Source organism: Dysidea avara, chromosome 4 (genome assembly GCF_963678975.1).
Source record: "Dysidea avara chromosome 4, odDysAvar1.4, whole genome shotgun sequence".
NCBI lineage: Eukaryota > Metazoa > Porifera > Demospongiae > Dictyoceratida > Dysideidae > Dysidea > Dysidea avara.
Window position 1 is genome coordinate 42,063,907 of NC_089275.1, and position 20,614 is coordinate 42,084,520.

At 40.0% G+C, this 20,614-nt stretch overlaps 1 protein-coding gene across 1 annotated transcript in view; it reads left to right on the forward strand.

Moving 5' to 3' along the window:
* Window positions 1–5,594: 5,594 nt before the first annotated feature.
* Window positions 5,595–20,614, forward strand: part of LOC136252200 (uncharacterized) — a 39,492-nt gene continuing 24,472 nt past the window's right edge. The window contains exon 1 of the mRNA XM_066044591.1: window positions 5,595–5,690. The gene's annotated coding sequence lies outside the window, so the exon portion shown is untranslated. The remainder of the gene's footprint in view (window positions 5,691–20,614) is intronic.

Genomic DNA, 20,614 nt, shown 5'->3' on the forward strand with positions numbered 1-20,614 from the left:
TGTTCTATTCATCAAGGTGTGTATGTGTGTGTGACTGTGTGTGTGTGTGTGTGTGTGTGTGTGTGTGTGTGTGTGTGTGTGTGACGTGTGACGTGTGACGTGTGACGTGTGACGTGTGTGTGTTGTGTAGTGTGGTGCCCCATGTGATAGTGATAATCAGTTAATTTACTGTAAAGATGTTGGGAGAGACTAATTGTTGGACAGATTGTTAGTTAGTCAGTGCTGAACTGAGTCTTGTGTTTCCATGCACTTGTGCAACCATAGTAGTGCTCAAAAGCTCTTTACTAGTTTACAAGCTGGTATTGTATGTTAACAAGGATGCTTATGTGAGAATGTCTTACATGATAAATCATGTAGGTCTGGTCTGTGCATATGTAATGAAGATAATCGGCAGGTATATTGGTTTGTGGGGACTGTTGAAGAGTCTATTGGTCATGGGAAACAAGGGCAATCAAGAGTGGTCTGAATTAGTACAAAGAATGTAGCACACAACTGAAGATTTGGTTCAAATTCGAAACAGAGTACACATTTAAGCTGGCACAATGGAGGGTTGAGAAGTAAGTACAGTAAATAGAGCAAAGAGGATTGAATTCTGAGAGTGGCTAGGGAAATAGAGGAAACTGTAAAAAATGAAAATGCCGTGTGTCAAGAGGTTGCAGCAGGTAGAATACCTATGAAAGATGATGTAGGAATTGACAGATGGACCATCTGTGGTGTTGCAATGATGGCATCAGAACTTTACTTAGCTAGTGAACCAGCGGAGTAATTTTAATGAGAAAGTGATCCAATAGATGCCTGCTTTTATCTATACCACAAGAATTTTAGAGGTGGCATTGTCATAGTTGAAGAGGTGTACGACTGATGGAAAGATTACTATTCTTTCAGAGTAGTAGTTGTGTAGTTGCCCTGTGTATGGTGCAGGTTAGTTTAGACTTTGGAGGGATAGTAAACTGTGTGGTATCAGCTGGTTGGATGTACGTAGTTGGTAAAATTTATTGCTCAAGTTAACCGCAAAAGGCTTTAGTGCATTGCAGAAAGTGTCTCGCTGGAAGGTAGGGATGATTTTTTTTGTAGTTTGGGAAAAAACATAAGAACAATAAGAACTGCTGTTTACCCTCTTTGTTGATTTACAAAAGGCTTACTAGTAGTGGAAAATCTTGAAGAACTTCCTTGAAGATTGTTAGGTCCTTTCATGAAGATATGCAGACTGAAGTTAGGGTTTGATAGTGCATTTGTCTGAATCTTTTAGATAAAAGTTGAACTGGCTTTCTATCCAACAACGTCATAGCTATTTCTCCATTTGTTATATTCATAATAGTCTTCACCACAGGATCTTGTTACCTTTTTTCAGTTGTCTCAAGTTTCTACAAGATCACACCTTCTATCTATTCAGCCTGTTGCTTCTTTTATTAAGTTTTTCCACTATTCTTTCTTTGTCAACAGCCCATTTTTGTGGAACACCATACCTCACGCCATTTTGCAGATTAAGAAGTCACACTTATTCTGTTAAACCCTCTGTCATTTTCTTTTCTGATTTTTTTTGTTGTGTATTCGTATTAAGGTGTTTATTTTGTTTTGTACAATCCTGTTGTTTTGTCCTTGTACAGTAGTCCAAGTAGTTTCATTGTTTTTGTAATGTCTTGTGCTACTGTATCTATGTGTTTGTGGGGAGTACGTTTGCAGGCTTGACCTTTTGTAAAACCCAGTCTTTTGAAAAAAATGATAATAAATAAATTAATTAATTAATAAAAGTTTCCTGCAGCAAGGATGCACCCTTAACTGTTTATACATTCATTATTTTAGGCCACATAAACTAAATTATTAGTTTCTCATCCGCGCCTGCATCACTGTTTTTCTTACCTCATTAAGGATTGTTTGTACCACTGGTGGCTAAGGGAGGCCAATTAGCACCTTTTATAGTTGGTACCTTTACTAGCGCAGTCTAAGAAAATTGCATTTTGGGTCATTTTAGCTAGCTAATTCAGCTATTCAGTTAGTAAAAAATAAAATAAAAATCCGCCCTCTTGCACTACTATTTTGAGTTCAGAGGGATGAGAAACTAATAATTAAGTTTATGTGGCCTTAGTGCTGTAATGTTTATCTGTGTTGATGTTGATGTTTATTGTCTCAGATCTCAGATTAGGAGAAAATCAGTTGGAGATCAGAGAACCAAATTTTGGCTAAATGTTGTATATAAGTAATGGAATCACAGTTTGCTGATGATCTAGCACTACAATTGCAGCCATGAGTTAGAATTAGTAAAAGGGATATGCCTGTTAGTATTCATAACACCTAAGAGATTGCTACTGGTGATGGTTTGATACTCTTCTATTGCATGAATGGTCATGAGTTTGATATGGCAATTTCTCCCAGCTTGGTTCATTTAATCTAATGATGGTGAATCTCCTAAAATATTAAGTGTAGGCTAGCTATTGAGTTTTTTGACTGTTTGAGATGCCCAATCTTTTTGGGACCCAAAATGCAGAATCAGCCAGAACAACAACGACTTATTTTTGTAATTACAATCAAGATTGTATAAGACACCTGAAGTACTGCAAGATGACACACTCCAAAATCCTAAACTAAACTCTGTCATCTAATTGTGGGTGTGAAGCTAGAGGTTTAGTGTATCTGTGTTATTGTGTGTAGTGTGTGCGTGTGCATGTGTGTGTAATATGTGTGTTTTGTGTAATGTGTGTGTATGTGTATGGGTCAATAGTGTAATGTGGTGTAACTGTTGGTTGTAGAGTGTACGGAATTATTACAATATCATGCATTTTGAATATAAAATCCCATGCATTACTGTTTGACTCTGGTTCAGGTTTGGTAACATATATGTATATTGATCAAAATGTTAGAGGAGCCATGTACTAATTTTGATGCTGAGCCAGACAGACATTTATAATTTTTGTTGGATAATTTCATTAAAATGTTTCCGTTGATCTCTAGTTTTAATATCAAGTTACTGTGTAAGACAGAAGCCTGTAGTAGAGCTACTGACTTGTTATAACCCATGATCTTGTGTGTCGTTGTTTACTATTGATCAAATGAAACTGGGCAACACCAAAAATGAGTAGCTTCTACTAGTTTACTTTCTGGTGCAAAACTGATGTCACTGGCATTGATATGATACTGTAGGTGGAACACTATTGCTCCCACAACTAGTTCAATAATAGCTACTCCTCATAGAAAGGTACTGTAAGACATGTTGACTGATAATTTAAAGTCCTTCAAACAATCTTGTCTCCCATAAAATAACAAGTACACAAATAATTTGGAAGTTCAACTAGAATAGGCACCATGGCGTATTGATAAAAGTACTGAAACAAGCTGGAGTAGTGCATGATGTTAAATCACAATAAAACAGTCAGAAATGTTATACCCCTACTGTGCTTAATGAAAATGCACAGTAGCGATATAACACTTCTTATTGTTTTACTGTGATTTAATATCGTGCACTATCCAGCTTGTTTCAGTATTTTTTATGGATGTATAGTATGGTCCCTACTCTAGTTAACAACTCCTAATTTTTTGTGTAATTGTTTGTGGACTTTTTTTGTAAAATAAAATTATTATGACTGGTGAACCCATGCATACCACATCAAAAGAAAGAAATGGCACCGCGCACCCCAGCAACCAATTATTGTCTGAAAATGAAGTATACTTTATACTTCGTTGTCAGCTATGTATGTTCAACCCGTTACACAGCATTACAAATCAAGAACTATTCAAAAAGCATTTCTGCAAGCAAAGTAGCCACTATGAAAAATACAGATAATTTCCATTATGAAGAGAAGCCAACATGCGCTACTGCCTAGTCAACACCTTTCGCTGTCAGCAAAGATGAATGGGACTCAAAAGGAGGACACTGCATGGTAAGTCCATGAAGAATGCATTGTACATACTGTGGTATGCCAAAAAGGCATGTGTCAAATCAAGTGCGTATAGTAGCTAGCCTTAGTCTTTATCGAGTTACGCCTGTCAGTCAGTCAGTCAGTCAGTCAGTCAGTCAGTCAGTCAGTCAGTCAGTCAGTCAGTCAGTCAGTCAGTCAGTCAGTCAGTCAGTCAGTCAGTCACTAGAAAATTCAGTTTAATAATTAAAAAATATATATGTTCCATAGCAACTTGTTGAAAGTGAAAGCTTGTTTGGGCTTTGTTTTACCTAACCAATACTGCCTCATTGTCATCAGTAAGGCTGGTTTTTTGGAGAAAAAAGTTTTTAGGTGATGTTTTTTCATGAGACACATCCAAACCTTTGTGGTCTCTACTATACAGTAGTATCGTACTGTATGATTACTTTACCACAAAGTATAGACAGCACATTTTAACTATGTTAGACCAGGTAAAGTTGATTTATAGTTTGTCATCACCTGCCCGCATCACTATCCACCCTGCCGCCTCTACTTTCATTACTGCTATAACTGATTACGTGCATCAGCATTCAGCTATACAGAAAATGTTTCTTTCTGTTTCAGAAAGGTGGTAAAATGTGCTACCCACTTGCATCAAAATTGAGGAAGTGGCTGGTGAGAAACTACTAATGTATTTTGCCTGGCCTTATAGTAAGGCGGTTTCCATGCTATTTAGAGACCCAAGGAAACATAGTGTGGATAGTCAAGCCCACATTGTCTGAGGGGCTCTAAATTGTGTACAAACCTTGTTGGCTCATCGTACGTAAGTGTTTTAGAAAATTTTCCTGAGTGAAGCAGATAAAGAAAGTTTAAAAGAAATTTGCAAACTGCTCCTGCTAGCATCAAGATTTACCCTTCAATAGTGTCAGTGCCACACTGTGACATTAGCGCATCAACACCAGTGACACTTGTCTAGTACAGAAAGTAAGCTAATGGTGAGGATATTTCATTATTGGTCTTGCCATTTTAATGTAGTGAACAACTTACTAATTAGTTAGTGATCTGTCACAGGTTTCTATTCTAGATAGCAACCTCATTAAGCCTCCAGACATCAAAGGAAATTATGCATAAATTAGCATTCTGAAAATATTATCTATTCCCTTTTATCCACATCATATACTGTACAACTATACAAGTTTATATGTACAGGCATACATCCATGTGTTGTGTTATTATTGTTATTGTGCCAACAGATATTACTCTTAGAACAGAAGGATGAAGATGGTACTTGGCCAAGAATTGCTCCTTGGCCAAGAGTTGCTCCTTACAGCTCTTCCATATTAAGTTTTAAAGTACGGAATACAATTTTTATTCAGACATAGGGCAAGCACTTAAACACTTGTACTCATAAATACTTACTTTGAAAGTAGTCTTAAGCTTTTATAAGCGTGTTGAAGTCTACTGATAAAGTGCTTGAGAATACATTACGATGCTCACAGATGGAAATGCACGTATCTACATTAGTAATCCATACAGGCTGATAGTCATATTAACATTAACTAATACGAATTTAATGGATTGATTGAATACTTATGGAAAATAATAAGAGTTTTTGTTTCACTCAAATTATTATGGTTTCAGCAATAAGTGCTTTATTTTGTTTTAAAATATTTGTGCTTATTCTTGTACTTGAGCCCTTACGCAGGTGCTTGACGAAGTGCTCCAAGTATGAGCTAAGTGCTTGCCCCACGTCTGATTGTATTTAGTCATTATTTTGTTTGTCTATTAGAAACAAAATAAGAAACACAAGAAGTCACTACTATCAAAATCATCTATTAGGTAAGCACTGGGTACTGTAATTGCACTGCATGGTGGTGTACATACGTATGTATTGCAGTGACTACAATTGTAAGGAAACATTAGGAATTTACAACCTAGTAGGGATCATTGTCATAATTATAAAGTGCTCAACTTACTGCAGTGTGTCAAAAGACATGTTCTGGGCTAAAGTATCATCTAACAGTAAAGAAATCAAGTGCAGTGGTAGCCATTATTGAGTTCTGCTTGTCTGAAGGAATAAATTAGTTGACAGTATAAAATGCCACTAAATTAATAATTATTTTATATTAAAAATTAATAGTTATGTAACAACTTGCATAATTATTTTTATAATTTAAGGTCGCACCATGGCCAAAGGCACTTTTGACTTAAACCTAACTATAACACTACTCAACTCATAGGGTGCAAAGGTGACAAATTGCTTCCATCTGATTGCTGTAAGATGCAAAATTAGATGCGTGTTTTTCATAATGTGGGTAACATTAAACTCCCACTATATTGATATTGGCCTCAATTTTCATTAAAAGAAATGGGAAGCACTGTTCCCACATGTACATTTATGGTACATGTAAAATGTGTCATTAAATGTACCACAACCAGCCAGAATGTATAAGATATGTTACAATTTGCATTTGAAATTACAGTGGAACCTTGATTATCTGAACACTGATTAAGTGCCAGTTAATACAAAGGATTAACCGAGGTTAATACGCGACGGTTTATACTATCTCACGTGATGATTAGATACAGTCTGGTGTTGGCGTCAGGTATGATAGTATACGGGGAGCTGCTTTTGTGCATGCGCATCAGTTACCTCGTGGTTTTAGGCAGGATTTTCACTGGCGTTTTGTGTGATGGCAGATAACGGTTCAAATCAGGAGAAGCAAGGCACAGAAAGGCCTGAGGATCACACCCAGGACCCGGCACAGGAAGGACGTAGTGTTCAAGCGGTGAATGTAGTGCGGGTTGACGATTTACAAGACACCATTACTGAGCTGATGAAGAAAGCGTGGGGGAACCTTCATCCGTCATCAGGAGGTGGAGTAACAGGACTGCTTGCCCAAGGTGAGATATCCTTCCTTCTCCCTTTCGGGATGACTCAACCCTCCCTGCCCCAGTGAGCGGGGAGGGACGTCATTAACCACTGTAGTTATCACTCGCCTGGTACGCTATGCCGTGGCCCCCATTCAAGGGCATTCGAAGAAGACCCGCGGGTTCGTGGTTGCTATCAGTTTGTTTGGCCGTCTACGGGGTGGCTCAAGGCTTTTGGGTCCTCCCTGGTGAAGGGTGTGGGGATTATGTACAACTGCAACCATGCAGCTGGGGCCTGTCATTTCGTTATGTACAACTTCGTTATGTACTTACCTTATGACTAGAGGCCCGGGGGTCACCTGGTGAACTGCAGGTACCCCAGCAGCCAAGCAACTAGTAGTGCCCCTCGGTGATCCTGCCTTATAACTTGGCCCGAGGCCTGATGTTTCTCCAAGGGAGAAGTGTACTAGCCCGAGTGCAACAGCTGTCGTACAGCTGATATGTCAAGTTCTACCCGGTTCCTACTGTCGCATGTCTCTGTTTAGGAGTACTGCCCCCGTCTACACTTCAGCATGTGCAGCTGGTCAACAACCCCCGGAATGGGTCAGAAGCTGGAGATATTGTGACCGTGACACCAGACAACAATGCAGCTACTGGCCTTGCCAGTAGTAGCCAAGTGGGCAACCTCAGCAGGGAGTTGCCGATGGGATATGCCGGAGGGATTTCTGTTGGAGAAGGTTTTCCCCCAGTACCAGAGACGCTTGCAGCATGAATCAGACGGGGGAATTCATTGAGATATGCGAGTTGATACCTGAGTATTGGCTAGCCAAAGAGGAAGATGGAACAGTCAGGCAGAGAGGCAGCGACCCAGGAGGGTTTTGGATGTCTTTACCTGGGTGCAATCATTCACAATCTATGTGAGTGTCAGAGCAGCACATGATCCTTCACTGATACCAGAACTGATGGCCTATATGTACATGATTGTTAGAGCTAGCCAGGACTTTGGTAGCACAAGTTGGGTCAATTATGATACAGTGTTCCGAAGGCAGGCAGCAGCGACTGGTGTGACAGCATGGTCAAGGGTCAATGGAACCCTACACTACATCTGTTTCAATGGTCTGCATAGGCAAGCCCATCGCTGCGAACTGTGCTTGGCAGCTACACACAGAACTGAAGACTGTGGGCTTGGAGATCCAGAGCAGGAGGGCTCGAGTCATCTGCGGGCTTTGGAGGCAATGGTTCAGTCCCTGTCGTCAAGGCAGACTGCTAGCCACCCCCAGGCCTCCCAGCCGATACAACCAACTGGTCAAGTGTGCAGAGCCTGGAACAGGCAGGAGTGTCATTTCCGGCAGTGTCGGCATACACATGTATGCAGCAACTGCGGTGGAAACCACCCAGCAGTACTCTGTCGGGCCGCCAGCCAAGGGTCACACCACCAAGGTGGTTGGTTCCAGTCTAATTGAACTATGTCATAATTTTGTTGTGATTCAGGTCAAACTCAGCTCTATTCCTATGTAGCAACCGCTGTGTGTTTTTATTAAATGCTTAATCAGAATTATTACCTAGTGGAGTCTCTCACCAGCTGGTAAGAGGCCTCATCCAACTGTGGACTGTGCTACCAGTGTGGTTGTTTGCCAGCCTGGTTATTTGATGCTGTAGCTAATCCATTGAATGCATGTGCTTAGGTTAGAGCAAGTGAGCAGTTGGTGGGCTGTTGTCTGGTGAGAGACTGGGGCATGGGATAGAGTCAATAGCCCCTAATTGTCTCCGTAGAGGGCTACCAGTACATGGAAGATTTACAAGCCTTGGACTCCTGTCGTCCGTTGAGCCCATTGAGACTTCCACAGGAACTGTGCAGGGTTGTGACTCCTTTACACTGGTGGGAGTGGGACAGGTTCCTAAGGCGGCACCCAGATCAGCAGTTCCGAAGCTATGTGGTTGATGGGATTAGAAATGGCTTCAGACTGGGCTTCGACCAGAGCAGACCCCTGCAGGCCCCGTCAAGGCTCAATATGCCTTCAGCGGAGGAACACCCGAAGGTGATATCGGAGTACCTCGCGTCAGAGTGTCGGGAAGGCAGGGTACTGGGTCCTCTGGATCCAGGTCAGTTCTCCCATGTTCACCGTAGTCAATTTGGGGTGGTACCAAAGAGCACCCCGGGAAAGTGGAGACTAATTGTGGATTTGTCTTCTCTGGAGGGCAAAAGTGTTAATGACGGGGTTGGCATACCTTGGTGCTCTCTAGTATATGTTCGTGTGGAGGATGCTGTCCAAGGGGTGGCAGCTATGGGAAGAGGCTCGCTGATGGCTAAGGTGGATATACGCCAGGCATATAGGGCTATACCAGTGCACCCAGCGGACCGTGATTTGCTGGGAATGATCTGGCATGGCAAACTCTTCATAGATGCAGCCTTGCCCTTCGGGCTGTGATCAGCCCCCAAGACATTCACAGCAGTGGCAGATGTGGTGACATGGATCATACGACAGCAGGGAGTGAGGTTTATCATTCACTACCTGGATGATTTTCTTCTAATTGGCCCCCCAGGGTGCGATGATTGTGCCGTGGCTCTTGCCATACTACTCCAGATGTTCGATTTCCTCGGTCTTCCGGTGGCATGGGAGAAACTGGAGGGACCCATGGCATGCTTAACCTTTTTGGGTCTTGAGATTGACTCAGCAGCATTGGAGCTCAGGCTCCCCCAAGAAAAATTGTGGGAGTTACAGCAGACAGTTGCCAGTTGTCTGGATAGAACAGACTGCCAAAAGAAGGAGTTGGAAAGTCTACATGGTCAACTGGCCTATGCGAGCAAGGTGGTGAAGCCAGGGAAAACCTTCACCCGCTGCCTGATAGAACTCTTAGCGGGTTTTCGAAAGTCATATTATCACATCCGGTTAAATGAGGAATTCAAGGCTGACCTCATGTGGTGGATGACGTTTATGAGTTCCTGGAATGGCACAGCTATCATCACCCCTACTGAGCAGGGCCATCGTGAGCACCACATCTGGATAGACGTGTCAGGTTCGTTTGGCTGTGGAGCTGTAGCCCCATCGCAGGAGGAGTGGTTACAGTGGAGGTGGTCTAACTGCACCCCAGATGGTGCAGAATCAGTAGAGGAGAGTATTCTGTGGATGGAACTCTTCCCGATTGTACTGGCAACGGCTGTCTGGGGAAGGCATTGGGAGGAGTCAAATGTGATCATACATTGTGACAACATGGGAACAGTCGCAGTAGTAAACTCGGACTACAGCAAGGCAGCGCCGATGATGCACCTGCTAAGATGCCTGTTTTTTGCCAGGGCACGTTTTCAATTTACACTGCAAGCAGTGCATACAGTACATCGGGGGTCCAGAACACTTGGGAAGATGCAATGTCCAGAAATAACATCAGTTGGTTCTTATCTCAGGTCCGCAATGCTGGAAGAGTCTGTCAAACTGTCATTCCGAGGAGTCTGGCAGCACTCTTGCTGGACCAACACATCGATTGGAGATCAGTGAGTTGGACACAACGGTTCAGCAGCTGTTTATAAACGGTTTGGCCCCATCTACATCCAGGAACTATCAGTCAGGGAGTAAGCATTTTATAACATTTTGTAATTTGTATCATGTAAGCTTTCGGTTTCCTGTGAATGAACAGTTGTTGTCACCTTTCGCAGCATACTTGTTTAAGGAAGGACTGAAAGGGGGCACAATCAAGAACTGCATGGCAGCGGTGAGGCACGCCCAGATAAGTATGGGACTTCGTGATCCACGAATGAGCGATATGCCTCAGCTGGGATATATAATTAGGGGTATCAATAGGGTTACTGGGGGTCCACCCAGAACAAGGCTACCGATAACACCGGACCTATTGAAGGTGATGTGGAGGTCATGGTCTCCTTCGACAGATAGGAATGGGGCAATGCTGTGGGCTGCAGCGTGCATGTGCTTTTTCGGCTTCCTATGATGCGGTGAGGTTGTAATATCATCAGATGCTAGCTACGACCCACAAGTTAATTTATCTCTGGAGGGCGTCCGAGTTGTTAGCCGGGTGAAGCCAAGCTATGTGGAGGTAAACATCAAGGCATCCAAAATGGATCCTTTACGTCAAGGAGTAAGGGTGTATCTCGGAGCAACATCAAGGGATATATGCCCTGTGAGCGCAATCCTGCACTACCTAGCCTTGCAAGGGGCAGGACCGGGCCCCCTCTTCAAGTTTAGCGATGGAAAGGGCTTGACTCGGGAACATTTTGTCTCTGCAGTAAGAGTCGCTCTGAACACAGGGGGAGTTGATGCTTCGTCATACGCTGGCCATAGTTTTCGGATTGGCGCAGCTACAACAGCAGCAAAGGTCAGAATTCAGGACTCACTGATCCGAACTTTGGGACGATGGGAGAGTTCAGCTTACCTTCTCTACATTAGAACGCCACAGAGTACACTTCAGGTGGTAGCTGGGACATTACTCCGTACGTGATGGAGGCATAGCTATGTAACCTTTACTGGTCTTGTGTATAGCTATTTGTTGTATACTGTAGCTGTGTAGCTAGCTGTTGTATAGGTACATTAGTGCTATAACGTTCATTATTAAAAAGAAATAATAATGGATCAGTATAGTCCGAGATATAGTCACGTTGACATGTTCATTCTTTGATATTAACTGGATAGTTAATCAATAATACAGAGTTTGGCGAGTGGGCGTTTGGTAGGCATACTCATTATCGGATTTTGTCTGGAAAGTCGAACAACAATTCAGTTGCATGGTTGGTTAATCAAGTCCGTACACGACGTGCGTGTCGACATGCGGTACGTGGGTCGTGGCTAGGTAGCACAAAGAGCGGGGGGCGCACAGGCTTGGGTGATGGGGGGGTTCCCCCCATTGGGCTTGGCATCACCCAAGCCAACAAGGATATAGCTAGTACTATAGAGTGATTCATCAGTACATGACACAGGGTAAGGATATTGCATGCCAGATATACTAACTACTGCCCATCATCGTGACGTATTTACTTCCAGTGCCGACCAGCACCAGAGGCCAATCCTGTTGATATGTAGAGTTGGGACCCCCTCCTTTGGCGCGGAGGAGCAGCATTAACCAAACACTTGAATATCTGAACACCCAATTGACTGCATTTTGTCAACAATTGTATGCTTTATTAGAGTGTATGGTTGTTTAATTTTATGTACTATCTGATTATATGAACTAGGGCTAAAACGAATATTCTAAATGAAAGAGAACAGATGTTTTTAGTCAAGAACGAATAATCGAATATTCTATTGTACAGTATAATACTGAAATACAGTGTATAATCATGTGCTATTTCTTATTATTTGTATACCAAACATCTTCAGTAGGTGCATGGCTTTTGAAATGAAGTAGAAGTGTCTGATGATGTAGCTAGCTACTGAGGTGTACCAATAAGGATTTTTCAGTTGTACTGAAATCCAATTAATCTGTACCTAAAAGAGTTGATACTGATTATACCTGTCCAATTATTGTATATTCTGTGAAATAAAACTAGCTACAGTAGCTACTGCATGATGTATTATTCTTAACATTTAGATAACAGAAGTGATGTAACTTGCTATTTGTAGTATGGTGCGTGGGCAAATCAAAGGCTGCAGCCAGTGTTACAAATCAGTTATAAACCGATTTACAAATAATTGTAGCATGGCTAAGTACCTCCTTTTGGCCACACAGTCTGGCCACTAATTAGTTCAAAGACTTCAAACGAAACCAAACACCAGACCAACACAGGAAGTCACAATGCAAGGCTAATAATGTCCAGGACTGACAAGGAGGTAAATCGCTCTGGAACGAATGAACACACAACACTGCACTCGTCTGAATGAATGGGAAGCAGTACAACCACTGGGCTGAGCCCGGTAATCTACCACATGCTCGTTCGCCAATAAATTAAGCTAACCAAGACTATTATAGCGCTGCACCACTCAACAATGAATATCAGACACTTCAGTTACACCTGTCTAAATGATTTGGAAGCTGTACAATGACTGGAGTGATTGGCATCGATGATGGCGCCTCGTGCTCTCAAACTAGCTAACAATGAATTAACTAACCATCAAGACAGTAATTAATGAGTAAAATTGTTCCTTGTACACAGTGCTCAGCGGTAGCCAATATTAGCCTTGCGTTCATGCTCCTTCTGCGTTACAAATGGTCGCCTTTTGATCTGCGTACGCCCCATACCACAAATCAGTGAGAATACACCCATTCGGTTTGTATCTGATTTGTAAACACTCCACCCTCGGGCCTGTGGCCCGAGGGTGGAGTGTTTACAAATCAGATACAAACCGAATGGGTGTATTACAACTATTACATATATAGCACAACCATACGTATCTGGTTACCCATGGTGGTATGGCCTCTATTACGCAACCCAGACAATTAGGCACCACAAATATTTTAATACATGCTCCCTTGTCCAAATTATTCGGTGTTTTGATTAGATGGCCGTTATACACAGATTATCAGTTTAAAGTTTTCCTGTGGTGAAGTTCTTATCTTAAAGTGTACTAGGTACTCGACTGGGTAAGAATATTTTAACATTAATGGACCTTATCCGCAATGACGTCAAAGCACAAAATGGCGGCCAATAGTGTGGGAACTTTTGTACAGAGGGTATTGGGAGAGATGGCGTTCGCTAGGTTAACGTTTACATACTGCAGCAAGGGGCAAGGTGAGACATACATACTTAATTACAAGACAAATGCACGTGGTTTTGCGTCGATAGCAAACTTGAGTCTGGTTTTGTCTGATGGGACTATTTTGCATTACCACATCACGCTAACTAGCCTTTTTCCTTTATTATCCAATAGTTCCATGTCGTGAAATTAGCAAACAAAGCTTATTTTAGTGATTACGTACGAAGTGCCCACACTAAACACGGCCATTTTGTCAATTATGACGTCATTTCAGATAAGGTCCATAGCAACTTACATGTGCAGTTGTATGGCTTCTCGTAACTTAGCATTTTATGGAATTGCATAAAGAGGCTTTCTATTTGTTTGTAGTGAGCGAAAAGGTTTTTCATTGCTGGTACTCATTTTGCCATGCAAACTACTCGGTTCACAGATCGTTTGTAGAGACTGATGAAGATTCCTCATTACTAGTGTCTGCCATCCTTACTAGCAACTTTGATGTTTCGAATTGCAAAATTGTCTCAAACGAATTCAAATTGAATATAAATTCAAATATCCGGTATATTCGTTTTACCCCTAATATGAACATCTTTCCCCCCTAGTTAGTTTGGATAATCAAGATTCCACTGTAGTTGGCTTCATGGTACATAATACAAGGCAATGACCCTGCTCTATAAAACTTACATAGTTTTTGTTTTTAAAAATTATTACTTAGAGCCATGTCTCTTACTTCAGAACCTATTAGTGCATGGATCCATACTTGACTTTTTAAAATACTGATGTTTTGATGTACATGTATAAGCTGAAATGTGACTGGATCTGTGAAAAGGGGTTCCTTACCAAATATCCATGTTATAACTCCTAATGTTTTTAACCTATCACCTTAAAACTACACCAAACAATAGTGCTGTGTTTGAGGTGTAAAGTGACCAAATTTCTATAGCGGGTACCTTATTCACAAGTCAAGTTATGGGTTATCGGGTACATGCAATTGAAAAGGCTATAAGACCTCTTTTCATTGGTCCAGTCACAAATGCTGTCTGTCTGACCATCTGTCAATTTATCATGCCAGTACATGAGTGTATCTACACTACTATATGTGACCGAATCCCATATGTTAGCGCAAGCCTACTTTTACAGTAGGATGCAATAAGCACAATAGGTGAAACAATTATGAAATCAAAAAACATCTGTAAATTTTTTGAACGCTTGTTTCACGATAAAGGTGATAACAGCAGATACTATGGTAGCATTGTGATCCCCAAAGCAAGAGATTTTCGAAAATCTTTGTTTCTTGTCAGTACTCCAAAGGTGAGAGAAGATATGAGCATTAGTTTTCCATACGTTGGACGAGCGGTTCGTCATTGTTTTTTTTCTCACGTTTTTACCTTCGCCCAGCTTGTAGAAAAGGCCTGGAAGACAAAACTTACCCAGCAATGGATTTGCCTATTAATGGAGAATCCGATGGTGATAATTGCATCTTGGTAGAGGGCTGCATTCAAAAGTTATGAACATTTATTTAAGAGCCTGTTGTTTATTTTCCATATCGTCACTGTGCAAATTGATTTTTCTACTGTTGCCACTTTGTAGCATTTGTAACTTTGAAAGTTCTTGGCTTCTAGAGCTAAACTTCGGTTGGCCATTCTTTGGCTAACTAGACAAAGAAAATGTAATTAAAATGGAATTCGAAAATGTGCTAATATATGGGGTTCTTGCAGATCCGGTCACATATACATATAATACACATGCATGCTTCCATTCATCCCCTACAATGAGTTGAAGGCCATGGTGCAGACTTTATAAAGCACAAACTGTTCATGTAATAAAATGCCTACTCACGTGCAAAGAAAAAGATCTAGGGTTTGTTACCTTGTGATATCTTTCTAACCAGGCACCAACAGATAGCTTGCACTTGTATGTGGTGAATGTGTAATTGCTTCACATTGCACTTTTACTGTTCCACAAACCCTGCTAACATCCTTTTACTCTACTTAAAGGGTAGCATGAGGTTGGGTACTATAGTACTTTACCTTAACTGTAAGTTATAAACTTGGTTATTGATTTGTTCACCAAGGTGGCAATATTACTAGCCAATTAGAATTATAACAAATTAACATGGAATGTAGACTATAGAACACTAATGTTAAAATTTAATAAAATTTATTCTTGGATACCAACTATTTTAATTATCAGTCACTTTTATATATACTTTCGTGGGCACTAGCCAAGCACCACAGCAGGTCTTTACATCTTCTTTGTCCACTTAAATGATCCATAGCAGCTATAATTGTACAACCACTAATCCATACGGTTACCTAATCCATACAGTTATGTACAAAGGACTTGAATTTTGAGTCATGTCAGTGGTAACTTTCACCCATATATGTGTAAACAAACATTAATCCACAGGGAAGGGTGATTATTCCAGCAGAGCTATCATTAAAGCCTTCTGAATAACTGCAGCCTGTGTTGAACATTGTGTGTAAGGTTCAGTATGCACTAAAACATAAGAAACAGATTAGATAAAGTTCAGTATGCTATTAATACCATTTTTATGCCAAAAATAACACCCTAGTGTATACGAACTAACACCAACAGTACTACATTTGATTTTAAATGCTGTAACAACAAGAAACAAAGTAGTACAAAAAGGCAGCTAAGATATCAACCCATTTTTAGTTACCAGTTACTTTTACTTCCATGCATGGATGCATGCTTATTGTATGGTCAAGCTATTTTTGAATTAAGATTTCACTCAGTTTTGTGAGTATCAGATAGTACCTAAGAGGTAAAGTAGCTATGTATAGCAATTATAAAAGTGTGATTTGTGTAAGTACAGGTGAATCTTCATTACCTAAGCACTACATGAAATATTTGGTGAAATTACTTGGATAAATGAAGCTCATAACGATATTCTAATAGACCATACACTACTTCACACATGAACAGGAACAATCATTCCATTCACCTTATATGTACATTCCACTGCTAACTGTAGTTTATCTACAGTAGAAGGTTGGCTTGCTATAGGAGGCAGGTGCTCCATAGGTAAATTCTGAATCCAAAGTCTATTATTGACAATATGGAAAGAAACCAGCTTCATAATACTTTCATGCTGCCTTGGCAGTATTGGATAGTTACTAAAAGTGCCTTCACTATACCAGTCATAAATAAAATAAATACAATGGAACCTCAGTTATCCGGACCCCACTTATCCGGATTCTTGGTTAACCAAACTACAGAAATGACTGCTCTATTAGAGTAGTGACTGTACTATTAGGATAGTTGACATTACTAAATTTTAAAATGTGACCTAATTTTAGAAAACCATTGATCTATGCACAATAGTACTTTTGTAATAAAATGCATTTAAAAACAATGGGTAAAAAATGCAAGCTCCAGAAAGAATTTACACAAGTTTTTATTGCCTTGCTGGTTAGTGAATTGACATTCCAGTGGATAAATCCTAGACATCATTGGGTTCCCCTATTCATAGGGAGTTCAAAAATCCTTCATACACAGGTGGGTTTCTGAGTTACAGACATTTGTTTAGACAAAAGAATTTACGGTGATCTTTCTTCAATGAATTTGCCTTCCGTCCAGATCACAGAGGAATACCTTTGGCAAAAACTATACCACAAATACATGGCAAAAACAATGAGCGAAGATTCAACTCCGTATGCCATTGTATCAGTAAGTTATGATGGTTTATATAAGTGCCTGTAGATTATTTTCTCGATGTCTTCTGTATTCATTTGTCCGGCTGTCTACTGCTGTATTTCCCACACTGCTTAACTCATGAAGCTGAAACATAGCCAGTCCATTCCTCTGTCCCTGTAGACAACAAAGAACCAATAAAAATAAATGTGTGTATATCGATGGTTTTCTAAAATTATGTCACAAATGTTCTTTATGATATTTACGCACAGTTTCAGAGATATAGACTTTTCAGACTTATGGACTACCCTGGGGTTTGGATAACTGAGGTTCCACTGTATATATCATTGTAATTCATGCTGGCAGATGATTTGGTCAAACTAGTACCGGTCTTCTTAGTATGTACGGTGGTGCTGTGTATATAGTAAGTGGCAAGCCCTAACTGCTTCGTTTTCTGCTGCTTTAGTTGAGTGGTGCTTGGAGAAATTTTGAAGTGGTAGAATCATCTTATAGGTATGAACAAGCTGCAACTTACACATAGGCATCACTGGATTGTTGGGTCAACTATAGACTGTACTCTTGGAGAGGTTAAAGTGTAGGACTTTTATTGCTGTAATAAACTTAAGAGACAAATGATGTTATCATTAATCTTTTTCAGTGTGACTCCAAGAAGGTTAGAGTAAAGGGTCGCGCGTTCTCAAAAGCAGAAAGGTGATAGTGATCGTTGGGTTTATGCCCTCGCATTTATGACAGCCATTGCACATAGACTTTATCCAAGTAAATTGAAATTGAAGCAACTAGGAGATATGAGGGTTCATTTAGTATGCTGCCTTAATGCAGACCACTTTTCTCTCTTCCCATCAGTATAACTGTTGCCACATATGTTGTACTAAATAAGTATTAATTTTTTGTTGTATACTCAGGAATGGAAATTTATTGGTAAACATAATGTTAGTGTATAGGTAGGATACAGACAGTAATCTGAAATTGTTTTCATATTGTGTTGGATGACATGTACATAATTTACAACTACTATTATTATTATTATTATTACTAGGACCGCGTCACATATAACCAAGTACATACACCAACGTGACAGCCCCCCGGTGAGGCTATTAGGTGGTGAATGCATTATCCCCAAATCAACTCAATATGTCACAGTAGTGACAGATATAACACTATAGTGGCATCGTAACTAAAGGCCACCAGTAGCTAAGTGCCAGTACATCATTGGTGTGGTATAAATGGCACAGTGATGTGTACAAAGTATATGTATACAAAACATACAGGAAAGAACTATACATTATTGCAGTATTGTATGCAGCAATACATTATAGGCAACATCACCATGCAGATAAAAATTATTAGCCAATATACAGCAATGCATATCAACATCAACTAGAGCTAAGTAAGGTTCATCAGTGATGTAGCAATGGCACAGTGATGGGTGACACACCATAGTTATGCATACACAACTTTCAGGAGATAGCTACACAATGCTGTAGGCGTATGCAAGCCAGATGAACCAGATAAAGGAAGACAGCCAAGCCACTAGAGCCTAGTAGCTACGCCAGGTGAAGGCAAAAAAGATTAAGCACGTATTGAATTGCCTGACACCAACACAAAGAAAGTTCGCCATGCCAGCTGCACAAGACAAAATTGTTTACTTGTATTTTATATGTAACTGTAAGCTTATTGTAAAGAGCGTGGCATATGTCAGTTTAATGTTTTCTTGTATTGTTTATTTACATGAATCAGTGAATCCACTGGCAGCTGGCATGGAGACTTGAGATGTTACAAACATAAAAACTTACTTGTAATCTTCTTGTTTACACAAGTGGCTTCTGTAATCTTCTTGTTTACACAAGTGGCTTCTGGCTCTCCTGCACGGGCATCACTAATCTTCTTCGCGCAATATGTAAGTAATTAAGCAAGGGTGTGGTACTGGGCGTTATATAGAATTACACGTATGGTCAAGTCATCAGCACAAACAGGAGCGACGATTATACGTTTGTGCCTTCATTCACAGGCGAATCTATCCCCGGTTAGTTCATGTCTCTAGGCCTCGTAGTTTTCTCAAACATTAATTATTAATTAATTATTTATTTATTTAATTATTTATTTATTTATTTATTACGTAATTTTAACCGCGTTTCGTATTATTCTTAGTACTTGGTTATATAATTATGTATAATTGGTCAAAAAGAAGACAGAGTCTTATAAAACCAATCTCAATTAAATCATACAAATGAAAAATGTTGATTATACAAAAAATGATCTAAATTAGTCTTAAAACTTAGTACATTGGGAGAAGTGGCAATTTCATAGGGTAAAAAATTCCAGTTATTAATTATTCTCTGTGAAAAGGCAAAGCGTCGTATTGAAGTCTTATTAAATTTCTTATAAATCTTAAATCCATTAGATCTAGTACTGTAACTGGTGTTCATTGTAAAAACAATATTCTTTATCTACTAATACTGCTCCATTCAAAATTTTATACGTCATAATTAAGTCCATACGATTTCGACGGTAAGATAAACTAGGTAAATTGAGGCTTTGTAGTCTGTCAGAATAGGGTAAGTTTTGAAGGATAGATATCAACTTTGTGGCTCTTCTTTGAATATTTTCCAGCTCACAGATATGTTCCAAATGCTGAGGATTCCATATGGTAGAGGCATAGTCTACAATTGGTCTTACAAGTGTGGTGTAAAGTAATCGTATTACAACAGGATCTCTGGAACTAAAGTTTCGTTTACTGGTGCCTAACACATTGTTGGCTTTGTGTATTATTTGTGTCTTGAAATGTAAATTTTCATCAAATGTGACACCCAAATCTTTCTCCTCTTGAACAGTACTAATAGGGTGTGCATCATTGTTTATGTAAAAGTAATACTGCCTGGATGTAGATTTGGGGCCAATACCCATATGCTTACACTTAGGGAAGTTTAGAAATGACAACCAAGTACCACACCACTCAAGCACAATCCTGTTGCAACAGATCAGTATCAACAGGTGAAATGATAGGACGATATAGTTTGGTATCATCAGCAAACAGACCTGAGAAACTTAGTAAAGCATCTGGCAAGTCATTAACATATATGATGAAAAGGGTAGGTCCTAAAACACTACCTTGTGGAATGCCACTAATTACATTAGTCCAGTCAGAATAAGATCCACGAACTGAGACTCTCTGTTTTCTGTTTGACAAAAAAATTTCTAACCAATTAAGCACATTACCTTGAATCCCATAAGCTTTCAATTTAGTCATTAAACATCTATGTGGCACCTTGTCAAATGCTTTTTGAAAATCTAAATAGATTACATCAATACTTGTACCATCTTCAATAACTCTACTCCAATGTTCTATAATTTTCAACAATTGAGTTTCACAGGATCTTTTGCTTCTAAATCCAAACTGTTCATTACTAAAGAAATCATTAGATGCAAAATATGACATTATCTTGTCTCTGATGATGGCTTCTAAAAGTCTGCAGAAGATGGCAGTTAGACTAATAGGGCGATAATTGTTTGGGAGCTTTTTGTCACCTTTTTTAAATATTGGTGTTATTGTAGCTTCTTTCCAGCTTAATGGCAAGGTTG